The 12,148-nt window shown below is 38.3% G+C and overlaps 1 protein-coding gene across 1 annotated transcript in view; it reads left to right on the forward strand.

Annotated features, from left to right (window-relative positions):
- Window positions 1-7,369, forward strand: part of RGSL1 (regulator of G protein signaling like 1) — a 309,935-nt gene extending 302,566 nt beyond the window's left edge. The window contains exon 31 of the mRNA XM_025429987.3: window positions 6,722-7,369. The gene's annotated coding sequence lies outside the window, so the exon portion shown is untranslated. The remainder of the gene's footprint in view (window positions 1-6,721) is intronic.
- Window positions 7,370-12,148: the final 4,779 nt, after the last annotated feature.

The raw sequence follows: 12,148 nt of genomic DNA on the forward strand, positions 1-12,148 counted from the left end.
ATATGGCTTTTAGGATATTGAGAGATGTTCCCTCTATCCCTACATTGTGGGATAAGGATGCATCAAGAAAAGATGCTGTGCTTTGTCAAATGATTTTTCTGCATCTATTGAGAGGATCACATTGTTCTTGTCCTTTCTTTTATTTAGTATATCATCACATTGATTGATTTTGTGGTTGTCAAACCACCCTTGTAGACCAGGAATAAATCCCACTCGGTCGATGTGAATAATCATTTTAATGTACTGTTGGATCCTATTAGCTAGTATCTTGGTGAGAATTTTTGCATCTATGTTCATCAGGGATATTGGTCAGTAATTTGCCTTTTTGGTGGGGTCTTTGTTTTTTGGGACCAAGGCCACGCTGGCCTCATAAAAAGAGTTTAAGTTTTCCATCCATTTATATTTTTTTGAAACAGCTTCAGAAGAATAGGTAGGTATTAATTCTTCTTTAAATGTTTGGTTGAAGTCCTCTGGGAAACCATCTAGCCCTGGACTCTTGTTTGTTGGGAGATATTTAATTACTGCTTCAATTTCTTTGCTGGTTATGGGTCTGTTCAGATTTTCTACTTCTTCCTGTTTCAATTCTGGTAGTTTATATGTCTCTAGGAATGCATCCATTCTTCCAGATTGCCTAATTTGTTGGCATGTAATTGCTCATAATATTGTTCTTATAATTGTTTGTATTTCTTTGGTGTTGATTGTGATCTGTTCTCTTTCATTCATGGTTTTATTTATTTAGGTCCTTTCTCTTTTCTTTTCGAAAGTCTGTCCAGGGGTGTATTAGTCTTGTTAATTTTTTCAAAGAACCAGCTCCTACTTTTATTGATTTTTTTTATTATCCTTTGGTTTCTATTTCATTGATTTCTGCTCTAATATTTATTAATTCTCTTCTCCTCCTGGGTGTAGGGGCTTTATTTGCTGTTTTTCCTCCAGCTCCTTTATGTACAAGGTTAGACTGTGTATTTGAGACCTTTCTTGTTCCTCGAGAAAGGCTTGTCTTGCTATACACTTACCTTTTGGGACTGCCTTTGCTGCAAACCAAGAGTTTTGAAAAGTTGTGTCTTCATTTTCATTTGTTTCCAGGGATTTTTTAAAATTCTTTAATTTCCTCGTTGACCCATTCATTCTTTGGTGGGATGCTCTTTAGCCTCCAAGGATTTGAGTTCCTTCCAAATTTCCTTTGCTTCAAGTGCTTCAAGTTTCAAAGCATTGTGGTCTGAAAATATGCAGGGAACGATCCCAATATTTTGGTACCAGTTAAGACTTGATTCATGACTCAGTATGTGATCTATTCTGGAGAAAGTCCCATTAATGCTCAAGAAGAATGTGTATTCTATTACTTTAGGGTGGAATTCTGACTATATCTGTGAAATCCCTCTGGTCCAGTGTGTCATTCAAAGCCCTCGTTTACTTGTTGATCTTCTGCTTAGATGATCTGTCCATTGCAGTGAGTGGAATGTTAAAGTCCTCTACTATTATTGTATTATTAATGTGTTTCTTTAAGTTCATTATTAATTGGTTTATATAGTTGGCTGCTCCCATGTTAGGAGCATAAATATTTATAATTGTTAGATCTTCTTGTTGGATAGACCCTCTAATTATGATATAGTATCCTTCCTCATCTTTTATTAGTCTTTGGTTTAAAATCTAATTTGTCTAAGGATTGCTATTCCAGCTTTCTTTTAATGTCCATTAGCATGATGAATGGTTTTCCACCTACTTTCTGACAGCATATTGATGGTTCTTGCTTTTTAATCCAATGATACCCTGTGTCTTTTGATTGGAGCATTTAGCCCATTTACATTCAGAGTATCTACTGAAAGATATGGATTTAGTGCCATTGTATTATCTGTAAAGTCACTGTTTTTGTACATTGTCTTTGTTCCTGTCTGGTCTATGTTACTTTTGGGTTCTCTCTTAAAGAATCCTCTCTAATATTTTTACAGGGCTGGTTTAGTGATCACAAATTCATTTATTTTCTCTTTGTCCTGGAAGCTTTTTATCTCTCCTTTTATTCTGAATGGTAGTCTTGTGGAATAAAGTATTCTTGGCTGCATATTTTTCTTATTTAGTACCCTGTGTGTATCATGCCAGTCTCTTCTGATCTGCCAAGTCTCTGTAGATAGGTCTGTTGCCAGTCTACTATCACTACCCTTGTAGGTTATGGATCCCTTCCTGCTCTGCTTTTAGGATTTTCTCTTTGTCTCTGAGATTTGCAAGTTTCACTATTCTATGTTGAGGTATTGACCTATTTTTATTGATTTTTGAGGGGAGTTCTCTGTGCCTCCTGGACTTTAATGCCTGTTTCCTTCCCCATATTAGAAAGTTCTCTGCTATACTTTGCTCCAATATACTTTCTGCACCCCCCTTTCCTCTTCTTCTGGGACCCTAATTATTCTAATATTGTTTCACTTTATGGTATCACTTATTTCTCATATTCTCCCCTCATGATCCAGTAGTTGTTTATCTCTTTTTCTCAGCTTCTTTATTCCCCATCATTTTGTCTTTTATATCATTAATTCTCTCTTCTGCCTCATTTCTCCTAGCAGCTAGAGCCTCCATTTTTTTAAATCGTATCTCCTTAGTAGCCTTTTGACTTTGACTTGATTAGATTTTAGTTCTTTTATTTCTCCAGAAAGGGATTTGCTAGCGTCTTCTATTCTTCTATGCACTCTAGTTCTGACATCTTATTTATATCCATACTGATTAAGTTTCTGGCAGTCACTCCTTGCCTCTTGCTCTCTTTTCTGAGGTTTTTCCATCTTGTCATTCATTCAGAAAGTGGTCACTTTTCTATTTGTAGAGTTGCAGCTATTCTTTTCTTAGATCTTCAGTTGAATTTGCAGATGTTCAGAATGATTTGAGAGCTATCTAGCTGAATTCCTGGGACCAGAAAAAAGTAATTTTGGATTATTGACCTGCTTTTCCCTTATAAAGAAGATATACACTATTTTCATTATGAGTCGGGTTGCAGGTTCTAGCCGGAATAGAAGCAGGAGAAGTAGAAAAACAGATTTTTATACAGTCCAGTTTCCCTATCTCACTAGCCCTCTTTTCTGCCTGTAGGCATCTATGTAACTTAATGCTCCTAAGAAGAGCTCTGTAACATCTTCCTTAGTTGCTCTTTTTAATAAGGATATAATTGATTGGGTTGGATGATCAGGCCAACATCTGGAGTTTCCTTAATTTGAAGTTTTGCCCAGACTAAGTCTTCAGTAGGTCTCTAGGGATCTTCAGAAGTTAATATACAACCCATTCTACCCTTAAGCCACTTCTTGAGTAATTTTGATAGGGTTTGTGAACAGACACATTTACTATTTCCTCCTGCCACTCACAAAGATCACTAATATTTTATCACCAAGATGTTTAATAGAGCATTCCAGAAGGTTTATAATATGGTTAATCAGTATCATGGGGGCACCAGTGTGGCTCAGTTGGTTAAGCAGCAAAATCTTGATTTCAGCTTAGGTTGTGATCTCAAGGTCCTGGGATCCAGCCCCATGTCAGGTTCTGTGCTCAGTGGGGAGTCTGCCTGGGGATTCTCTTTCCTTTCCCTTTGTCCCTCCTTCCCACTCTCTCTCAAATAAATAAATCTTAAAAAAACTATTGTGGGCAACATAGCACCAAGTTACAAGAGTTCTATATTTATTTCAGTGTGGAATTTTATAAGCCAATAGCATATACAATAATGTCTTTTAATAAGCCAATAAAGAAATATCATATTCCAAATCAATGATATTATCCTTCTCAGCAAAGGGCAATGAAAGGAATAAAGTTTAAATTTAGTTGAGGTGGGGATGCCTGGGTGGCTCAGTGGTTTGGTGCCTGTCTTTGACTCAGGGCGTGATCCCAGAGTCTGGGGATCGAGTCCCACATCAGGCTCCCTACATGGAGCCTACTTCTTCCTCTGCCTGTGTCTCTGCCTCTCTCGCTCTATCTCTCATGAATAAATAAAATCTTTTTTAAAAAATTTAAAAATAAATTTAGTTGAGGTGGACATTTTGTTAAAAAACTAAATTCTATCCATAAATTAGAATATCTAACTGGCTTTATTAAGCAATTCATGAATAAAGCATCATCCCATCTAGCAAACAAAGAATTGCTCTAAGGAGTTGTACAAAAATGGAAGGTGTTTATAAGAAGGAGGGTAGAGCAAAGACGTTATTAGCAAAAGAAAGCAAAGGATTGTTTCAGGCCAGGACATCTTCTTTTAAGGGGGGAGGAACCAGCAGGATTTGTTATCATGTCACCTCATTGGTGCTGATCAGGAAATTTCAGATTGACTTTTAGAAGATCACGTTCCTGGAATAGGGTGAAACTGTCATTAAGTCTTGGTTTGCTGTGGTTAAAGGCAAAGGACTCTATTTTGGACTACTTGTTTCTTTCTTTCTTTTTTAAACACTTTATGGATTGATACTGGGGAGAGACAGGTTAGCCAACTGAGAGTTGACATCCAGCTGCCAGTGCAATCTTAAGAGCCCTGTGTTGCTAGAGCAGGTTGCTAGGGATTGATGGCCAAGGTGTTGATGGGCAAGATGAAGATCTTTGCAAGTCCTCTGCATGGCTTTTACCACTATCAGTAAAGGAATCACCTTTATCGTGGCAGGAGTTAATTGCTCCAGTGTTTTCTGAGAGCTATAGCCTTGTGCAGACCAAACACTGTCAGATCAATTTCACAAACTCAGGATTCACAGTCTAATATGTACCCTTGCCATATTTACTTCCTCATGTATTTTTATTGATAAGCCCTCAGGGGGGCCCCTCAGCTGCTAAGCTACTAGTTGTTATCAGTGAGAACAGAGGAGATACTGACTTTCTGACACAGTTTACTCATATCAAAACAACTTTACTTCTGAAAATACTTTTTGTCTTTGTCATAAACAAGTGGATTTAAAATCATATCGGACCAATACACAGCAGAGGAATCTGACTGCCTTTCTAGGATGAGGCCAGACTGGCCAAACAGGGAATCGTTCACTAAAAAACACCTGGGAGCCTTAATCAGTGGTAAACCTAGAACTTCATTAAGCAAACCTCATTTGGATTGGTTGCTATCTCAAAAAGATTCATAAGCAGTGGTCTCCCTCTGCCCTGGAAACTATTCAGATGGTTAGACACTGGCCCCAGCTCCACAGGCCTGGAAAGCCTCCGCTTCCCAAGGCTAACAGGCTATGTCTTGAGTGTGTGGTGCAGCTCACTTCAGGGCAGACAATAAATTGGAATAGAGCACAGGTCTTAAGAATCCAGGCCACTAAAGAGGGCTTTGGCGGGGGGTACAAGACATCATTTAATTCCAAACCATAATCTACACAAATGTGAAGAATCCCCCTGAAGACATCACTGATAGAAACTGGACTGCTTTTCCAGGATGGGGCTGAGCAGACTGGACCAAGTATCCTCCAATAAAAGATACCTGGGAGAAGCCTGGGACCCTATTAGGCAACCAGTCCAAATGTGTACTGATTGTGGCCATTTTAAAAGTCACCTCAGAGAGATTTTCTGAGAGTGGGCTCTCTTTTCCTCTATAAGCGATGTAAGTGGTTGGATACCAGCCCCAGCTCCGCAGTACTAGGGGGTCCTGGCCACCCATGGCTGCCTGACAGGGTACATACTACACAAGTGCCAGACACACAGGTCAGGGAAGCCAGAGACCTGGAACCGGGCAAGGGTTGAGAGAGTCTATGTGTCAAGAGTAGACTTTTGGAGGTCCATGGCATCTGCCTAATTCCAAATTCTAACCTAAACAAATGTCTATATTCTTCCTGAAGGCATCAGTAGAGGAAACTGGACTCCATTACCAGAATGGGATCAGTTATCAAGGCTCCCAGTTATCTCTTGTTGAAGGATACTTCATCAGTCGACCAGGCTACACCCTGGTAAGGTGGTCCAGTTTCCTGCAGTTCTGCTATTGAGAGAATATGCCTATTTGCATAGGTCAGAGTTTGGAATTAAGAAGGTACTTTATGCCCCTAATAGCTCACTTCTGTGACTGGCATTGCTTGACCCCTTAACAGGTCCTGGCTACCCTGACCTATGCAGTCCATACATGCAGAGTACCTATCCTATTAGCTGACAGTGGGCAGCCTAGGACCTCTTGTCTGTGTAGCTGCAACCTTCCCAAACCACCTGCATAGTCTATGGAGTAGAGAAAACCCACACCAAGAAGGTAGCTTTAAGCCGAGGACAGTCTTTATTTGATCTGCTACCTGGTGGGGTCACAGGTTTACTAGTACTGGGTTCCAAGGTAGCCCGCCCCAAAATGTTCAACGACTACATAGTAATAATTTTGATTTAAGGCTACTTAAGAAACAACCATTATAAGAAGGACATTCTAATTCTCCTTTCTCCAGAAACCAATGAATAAGTTTCTCACATGAAGGACCCTCCTTGCACCAAGAGGTGGGGAAACCTCCTTATCATCAGAGAAAGGGGATTCAGGGCCAGAGAAGCCTACGTGAATGACCCTGTTACTTTTACTGATTTACTACCACAGTAAAAATTCTGTTGAGAACTCTTTACTAATCAAAGCTGCTGAACATGAGTTTTCTTTGTTCTCTCGCTTCCTCACAGATTTGTGTTTCTTTGCCTAAAACATATAGAGGCTGCATGACTTGATCATTTCTTTAGGTCTCAATTTTAATACTGGGCCTCTGTGCACATGTAATAAACTTCAGGTTTTTTAAAATTCTATTAATATATCTCCTATTAATTTAATTTTTAGGCCACCTAGAAGAACTTTGAGGGGTAGAATAAAAATTTTCCTCCCCAACACTTGGTATAGTCAGTAGGATAAACTTCCGTCACTGGATACTACTTGTTTTGAGGCCTTTGCAGCTGAGAAATCCTGAAACCTCTGATGACCATCAGCAGATGGTTAGTATCCTTGGTGGAAAGTAAGAATCATCATCACATCAGACTCCTGATCTCAGCCTGCATGGTCTAATGGAGTGCGACTGGTGAGCATCTATCTTCTCATTCTAAATTTACATCAGCAGGGGAAAAAATTTATGAAACTAGTTTCTTGGGCTTAGAGATTCTGGCAAATTTGGTAGAGTACTCTTGATGTGACTGATTCATTTCTTCACAGAGATGTCATGGTTTTTCTTTGTCTCTGTCTTTGGAAAGGAATTACCGTAAAGAACATAAGTCTTAGGCCCTTAGAAGACTACTGTTCAAGTCAGCCTCAAAAAGTGGTGTGTCCATGGTTCCTGTAAGACTGGCATCTGTTGGGCAGCCCGGGTGGCTCAGCGGTTTAGTGCCGCCTTCAGCCCAAGGACTGATCCTGGAGACCCAGGATCGAGTCCCACATCGGGCTCCCTGCGTGGAGCCTACTTCTCCCTCTGCCGTGTCTCTGCCTCTCTCTCTCTCTCTCCTGTGTGTCTCTCATGAATAAATAAATAAAATCTTTAAAAAGAAAAAAAAAGACTGGCATCTGTTAAGATTTGCTGTGGGTCCTCTATGTAAAAACAAAACAAAGTTCTTCCTTCATCTTCTATGTTCTTAGAGCTTGCCTTTATAACCAGGAAAATTATTCTCTCTGTTCTCCACAATCCAGAGGATGTACTCACCTGGGTTTACCTTGGTGGCCAGGTGAATAGACAGGGATTCTGAGACACAAAATTATAAGCAGCATTTTCTCTGTTTGTGCCAGCTCTCAGGGGAATTTGTGATAAGAAGTCCCAGCCCATAAGGGACCTCTATCATCTTAATCTTTGTCGCTTGTTAGTACCAGAAAGTCCCATTCCACTAGCTCTTGCCCAGTGTCCCAGATGAGTGGGTCTGTGACTACAGATACCTCCCGTTTTGAAGAGACATCTGAGACACTGTCTTTACTATACTGTCCTTACTGCTGGTACAAAAAAAGTTTTTGCTTTTTTAAATTATTTTGGGGAGTAAACTTTTATAGCACTGGGCCTGCATCATTTATGCCTTCTCTAAGGATACCTCTTGTGTCTGTAGTCTAGAAAGTTGCTTCCAGGTTTTTTTTGTTTTGTTTTGTTTTTAGGATTTTATTTATTTATTCATTCATTCATTCATTCATTCATTCATGAAAGACACGGGGGCCGGGGGGGGTGGGGCGGCAGAGACACAGGCAGAGGGAGAAGCAGGCTCCATGCAGGGAGCCTGATGTGATACTTGATCCCGGGACTCCAGAATCACGCCCTGGGCCAAAGGCAGGCACTAAACCGCTGAGCCACCCAGGGATCCCCGCTTCCATGTTTTTCTGTAAAAAGGTGTGTTGTTCTGAGTAGATATTGAGCATTAATATGATCCTACTTATCAATGGCCAGGAAATGAATTCTTTGAATTGGCTATATTTGAAAGAAAATTCCTTACAGAGATCTCTCAATTGTCTTATTGGTATAACAGCTAGCTTTAGGGATTCCCTTGACAAGATGAAAGAACAGAAATTAAACTTAACACAAAAATTAGTATCTATATCTAACAAATTCTTTTCTCACAAACTGGGACCATCTCCCTGTTTTAACTTCCTTTCCCCTATATGATTTACAGAGAGCATTCTGGCCTAATTTCTAAATTCAAAGTACACAGATTACTCATGTAAGTGCTGAAAGTCAGGAAATGAATTAATACAAGCTCCAAAGATTAGCAGTAAAGCTGGCTCTGCTCCTACTTTCCAGGCCACTCTAATCAGGCTCTACCAGCTTCAGGCATTCCTATGCAACATCCTTTGCAGATTTTTCCTACACTCCTCCACCAAAAGGAAACTCATGTCCCCTGGACAACAGCAGATCTTTCCAATCAGAAAGCCTTTGACCTTTATCCTCCTCCTTCCCAAATTTAGAAAGGAATTAGAATTAATGGCCATTCACAACACCACCCCTACACACACACACACACACACACACACACATACCAGATGACCAAAGTATCTCCTAGGTCTCCCTATAATGATCAGCAGATTGATGTTCAGGGACTACTAATAAAAGCCAAGGTTGAATTGTGTACTCAGAAAAAAGGCTTTTGTTAAAATACTTTATAGAGACCTTACAAAGGCATAAATCTTTTGATTCTAGTTCTAGTTTAAATCTCCCTGATAGAAAGTAGCTAGTTTAATTTAAAAAGGTGAGTCAGGGCAGCCCAGGTGGCTCGTGGTTTAGCTCTGCCTTCAGCCCAGGGCATGATCCTGGGCTCCCCGGATCGAGTCCCACATCGGGCTCCCTACATGGAGCCTGCTTCTCCCTCTGCCTGTGTCTCTACCTCTCTCTCTGTTTCTCATGAATAAATAAATAAAATCTTTAAAAAATAAAAATAAAATAAAAAGATGAGTCAGTCCCTTAGTATTCAGGCTGTAATCCAGTTCTTTGAAAGGAATTAAAAACAACTGCCTTTACCTTGCAAGTCTCTACAAAACCAGAAATGCAACTCTAGGAACAATCAAAGCCCACTGGTCTTTACTAATCCCCATACTTTATTTCTCTCAAAATGCTTGCAGATATTACAAAAGACCAGGATATTAGAACAAAATTGCCCTGTGCTTCAAAAAGGTAAATAACAATTACACTGAATCTCTTTAAAACAATTTGCACTTTTTCTGTCCAAAGTTATAAACCTTATGTCTTTGAAATGTAAGTACAGCCCTCAGTCACTAGAGACTGAAGGGAGAAAAAGGGAAGAGGACTTTTTAAAAAATAAACTGCTAAAATCACTCTTGTGCCCAAACTCTAGCACAGCCTATATAAGATTAAATCCAAGGACAAATACAAATCTTAAAAGTCTTTTCCACAAATAGTAAAACACTTTAGGCATCTGAGCAAGTAAACTTTATTGCAACTGTTCATGAACTAGTGAGCTTTTATATTGTTTGTGTATGTATATGCATTACAGATACAGGTTTTTCTACCTCTCAATGTTGTTTCCAAAGTTCATTTATAAAGCGCTCTATTTAATTGGCTTAAAAATTAAATGCTTAGGGCAGCCCGGTGACTCAGCGATTTAGCGCTGCCTTCAGCCCAGGGCATGATCCTGGAGACCCTGGATCGAGGCCCCCGTCAGGCTCCCTGCACAGAGCCTGCTTCTCCTTCTGCTTGTGTCTCTGCCTTTCTGTGTGTGTATAAATTCTCTCATGAATAAATAAAATCTTTTTAAAAAATGAAATGCTTATAAAGCATTTGGTATTATAAAAATCCTCAAAATAGAAATAGTCCAAATGAATTTCAAGTTCACATAATCTGAACTTTCAATACTGAATCTGAATTTTCAATATGAAAATTAATTTAAGGATGTTAATTTAATAAAATAGACATCTTTATATTTATCAGCTTTATTTTTTTTTTATCAGCTTTAAAATGAAAACTTTTATTCTGTTTGCATTTACTGAAAGTCAAATAAGTTCATGTGATTTTGGTTACAAAATCTTCCAACAAGAAGAACAGAATAGCTTGAAAGAAGACTGTGGTATCTCATGTAGTGTTTGTGGGTAATCTAACCATAATTGTTAAAAACAAATTGGGGCTCCTGGGTGGCTCAGTTGGCTAAGTACCTGCCTTCAGCTCAGGTCATGATCTCAGGGTCCTGGAATTGAGCTCTGCATCAAGCTCCCTGCTCAGCGGCAAGTCTGCTTCTACCTCTCCCTCATGATCTCTCTCATTCTCGCTCATATAAATAAAATCTTAAAAAAAAAAAAAAAGTAATTTTAAAAGGTAAAAAAAATATTAAAAGTTTTTAGGTAAACTTTCTAAAGAGCTTCCAAAAATGTTTCGATAACAGAAAAAAAAAATTAAGGTTTCAGGTTAAGTAAGGAGTTAGATTAATTACATTGAATATCTAGATCATTTTGAAATTAAAATAAATACTTATTACTGAACATAGGTTTATCTACTTTTGGCTTCCTTATTATAGAAAAACTAAAGATAAAATTGGTGTGTTAGCATTTTTTGTGTTCTACTTAAAGACTGTGCTATGAAAAAGCATGTTTCTAGAAATTATGAAATATATTCATAAATTTACCAATCTAAAGAGTGCTAGTGCAACAATTCATAATTTCTTACCACATAGTTTTCACTAGATAATAAAGTTTAGTTTCTAAGAGTTAAAAATTCTAATATATGTTAAAGCTACTAAAATTAAAGGTAATATCTTCATATGCAAGGAAAGTAGGCTATGTGTTGTTGATAAAAGAAGGTATAAGGAATAGGAGCACCTGGCTGGCTCAGCCAGTAGGGCCCATGATCTTTGATCCTAGGGATAATGAGTCTGAGCCCTAGTTAGGGGGTAGAGTTTATTATATTCATTCCTCATATCTTCTTTTTTATTATTATTAATTTTTTGTTGAGGAAAAAAAAGTTGTAAAAGCTTTGTGAAAAAGGAATCTTTAAAATAGGACTTTAATGTCCTATTGGACATTGCTCAATTGGGTAAGATTAAAATGAGTTTATTTAAAAATGAGTTAATGTAAAAAAATGAGAATGTCAGAAGTAAACTGGTGCAAAATTAAAATTTCATTTTTCTGTTAAAAGGACAACCTTTTCTTAGGTTACATTAAGGTAAAGAAAAACATTATTTACAATTTCTTATTAAAAGCAGACCAATAATCTACCTAGAAAAATAATTTTGTGTGTTTTCTTTATCAGGTCTTTGTTTTTCTTTATTTTTTAAAGATTTATTTATTCATTTATTTATTTATTTATTTATGAGAGAGAGAGAGAGGTAGAGACACAGGAGGAGGGAGAAGCAGGCTCCATGCAGGGAGTCCGACGTGGGACTCGATCCCAGGACTCCAGGATCGTGCTCTGGGCCAAAGGCAGGCGCCAAACCACTGAGCCACCCAGGGATCCCCTATTTTTCTATTTAATATTAAAAGAACTAAGGCTTTTTACAGCTATTTAACTTGCTGTGTTTGCCTGTGAAGTCTTTAATTGGCACTTTGATTAAATTGATAACTAAGTATGGTTTCATAATCTGTGATCCAATTTAATCAAATATCCAAAACCTTCAGGATATTTGAGAAATCTCCCCAAATCAAATTTTATAATGAAGTCTTGACCACAAACTAACTTTGGAATATTCCAGAGGATTCCTAGAACATATGAAGGATTTGTTGTTCTTATAAAAGAGAGATCATTGTCCTATTTGGTATAAGTAACATGGGAAGCATTGTCAAATGATGCTAAACTTTCTTAGATCA

This window comes from Canis lupus, chromosome 7 (genome assembly GCF_003254725.2).
Source record: "Canis lupus dingo isolate Sandy chromosome 7, ASM325472v2, whole genome shotgun sequence".
In the NCBI taxonomy this organism is placed as follows: domain Eukaryota; kingdom Metazoa; phylum Chordata; class Mammalia; order Carnivora; family Canidae; genus Canis; species Canis lupus.